Source organism: Dama dama, chromosome 11, assembly GCF_033118175.1.
Source record: "Dama dama isolate Ldn47 chromosome 11, ASM3311817v1, whole genome shotgun sequence".
In the NCBI taxonomy this organism is placed as follows: Eukaryota; Metazoa; Chordata; class Mammalia; order Artiodactyla; family Cervidae; genus Dama; species Dama dama.
In genome coordinates, this window is record NC_083691.1 from 81,683,043 (window position 1) to 81,686,346 (window position 3,304).

Here is a 3,304-nt window from a genome sequence, read left to right on the forward strand (position 1 = left end):
CATAAAATGTGTATGTTAGTCATGCAGTCACGTCTGATTATAGCCTGCCAGGCTCCTCTGTCCACAGAATTCTCCAGGCAAGAATACTGGAGTGGGTTGCCATTTCCTCCCCCAGGGGATCTTCCCAATCCAGAGACTGGGACCCAGGGATTGAAGCCAGGTCCCCTGCATTGCAGGTGGATTCTGAGCCACCTGGGAACCCCTCAAAAGCAATCCCTAAACAATTTGTTCCTAAGAAACAGCAGCTCCGATCCCAAAGGACACTCCTTCACAGGGCAAATAAACACTATGCGTATGTAATTCCAGAGTGCCTTGCGGATTGCTGAAGTGGGTCAGGATTTCAGAAGGCTGCTCCGTTCCCATCTGGGAGGAATTCCTACATCCTTCCCTCTCTAGTCTCTGCCTGCCCCTTACTCCCCACCCTCCCCCACTCCCCACACTTCCTCCATGTAAAAGTGAGGGAGGCTTTTTTCCTATAAGTTTGCAGCTACCTGTCCCTGAGTTCAGTAACGAATCAGTCAATCACAATGTAATGAATACCAGCTGCATGTGACACTAGATTACCTTTCATTACCTCTGTCTGCATAGCTCATTAAGAATGAGGAATAGAACACTTTAAAACACATACTGCAGAAATGCTGAATAATTATGATAATTATTAATAACACATCAGTCTAAGTGGAAATCGGGTTTTACTCAGGTGGATAAAATTACCTTCAGAGAACAATCCATTTATGGAATAAGTGAGTCAACACCAGATATTTGTGTTATTTGCAACAGTGATATTCTTTATTCATACCTGGCATTCAAAGCCTGTTTCTCAAACACAAGGCCCTTGTAAGCTTTTCCTTTTAAATGGACCTGCAGCATTGTCTTTTTCACTAGAATAACTTTGAGTTAGGGCTTCCCAGGTGACATAGTGGTAAAGAATCCTCCTGCCAATGCAGGAGATGCAAGAGACACCGGTCTGTTCCCTGGGTGGGAAAGATCCACTGGAGGAGGAAATGGCAACCTGCTCCAGTATTCTTGCCTGGAAAATTCCATGGACAGAGGAGTCTGGTGGGCTACAGTCCATGGAGCTGCAGACAGTAGGACATGACTGAGCAACCAAGAACATACACACACAGCCTATTTTTCCAACAAGTGAAAAAATGTTGATATGAACTTATTGTGTGTTTGATCAGTTTCTTCCTTTCTTTAGTGAGTATGTGTTGCAGGCTTGCTATGCTTCAGGCATTAGCCAGGCACTGAGCTATCAGTGTGAGCAAGACACACCCATGCCCACAAGTACCTCACAGTTTAGCAAGTGCCTACCCAAATTATATTAATAGAGACTGTTACTGGTACCAGGACAGACATCTGTGAAGTCACAGTAAGGCCCCCAAAGCCATTACAGTGGGTTCTACCTATGAAAGGTCATAAAAGACTTTGCAGAAGAGATAGAAAGCAATCACTTGGCAAAAAATGCATGCCATTTCAGATTCACATTCAAGCATTTTGTTATTAAGTGACTAACCTCTCTAAATACAAAAGTATTTGTTATTTCTGGCAGTAATGATAGTTAAGCTTAAGAACTGTGGTATTGGCTCTATCAATATATGAGATGTTTTTAACTGAGGTTTGTGGTTTCTATGTTCTTCTATAGAACAATCCACAGTTGCTGTCAAACTGTTCTGTTCTCAGCTGGCTGATCTACAAGCAAAGCAACAGTTTCAACCCATTCTGCAAAAATCTTCTGACCCAGTACGTACTAAAGTTGCACATCCTAGAATAGTGACTTCACTATTTAAATATATATCTGGTGAAACTTAAGCTCTGAAGTTTAGTTACTAGTTTGGTACCAGTGTTAATGTCTTCATTTGGAAAATTGTACTTGGTTGTAGAGATGTTACAATTGGGAAACTCAGGTATATACAGCAAAGCTCTGTACCAGTTCTACAACTTTTCAGTAAGCTTAAATTAGTTCAAAATAAAAAGTAAATAAATACTTGTGTGCATGTGTGGGTATATATGGGCTTCCCAGGTGGCACTAGTGGTAAAGAATCCACCTGCCAATGCAGGAGATGCAAAAGATGCCAGTTCAATGCCTGGGTCAGGAAGATCCCCAGAGAAGGAAATGGGAACCTGCTCCAGTATTTTCGCCTGGGAAATTCCACGGACAGAGGAGACTGGCGGGCTACAGTCCATGGGGCTGTGCAGTCAGACATGAGTGAGCAACCGAGCACGCACACACACCTGGATATATTAACATTTTTATGAGATCAATGCTACCGAGAGTGTGCTCCACAAATTCCTTTTTTTTTGAGAAGGGGGCTTCGAGTCACCCATCCATGGGGTCTTTCCTGCCAGCAGTTTCTTTTATTTCCATCAAGATTTTATTTATGAAATGCAACTTATTTATAAAGTACAGCTTTTAATATCCACCTTTTTTTTCCTTTACTTTTTTTAAAACTATAGCTGATTTACAATGTTGTGTTAGTTTCAGGTATACAACAAAGTAATTCAGTTTATATATACAAAAGAATATATATAATATGCTTTATATATGTGTGTGTGCTCAGTTGCTAAATTGCGTCTGATTCTGTGAGCTCATGGACTATAGCCTGCCAGGTTCCTCTGTCCATGGGATTTTTCAGGCAAGAATACTGGAGTGGTTTGCCATTTCCTCCTCCAGGAAATCTTCCCAGTCCAGGAATTAAACCCTGATCTCCTGCATCTCCTGAATTGGCAGGCAAATTCTTTACCACTGAGCCACCCGAGAAACCCTTATTATAGACATATATAAGAATATATATATTTTCAGATTATTTTTCCATTACAGGTTATTTATAATAAAATATTGAATATCATTCCCTGTGCTATACTGTAGGGCCTTGTTATTTATCTGCTTTATATACAGATACATACAGTGTGTATCTGTTAATCCAAAATTCCTAATTTATTCCTCTCCTCCTCAATATCAAAGAAACAAGCAACCCAATCAAAAATGGGCAGAAGACCTAAATAGATATTTCTCCAAAGACAAACAGATGGCTAACAGGCACATGAAAAGATACTCAGCATAGCTAATTATTAAAGAAATGCAAATCAAAACTACAATAAAATATAACCTCACACTGGTCAGGATGACCATCATCAAAAAGTACAAATAATAAATGTTGAAGAGGGTGTGAAGAAAAGGAACCTTCCTACACTGTTGGTGGGAATGTAAACTGGTAAAACCACTATGAAGAACACTATGAAGCTTCCTTAAAAAACGAAAAATAGAGTTACCATATGATCCAGCAATCCCACTCCTGGGCAT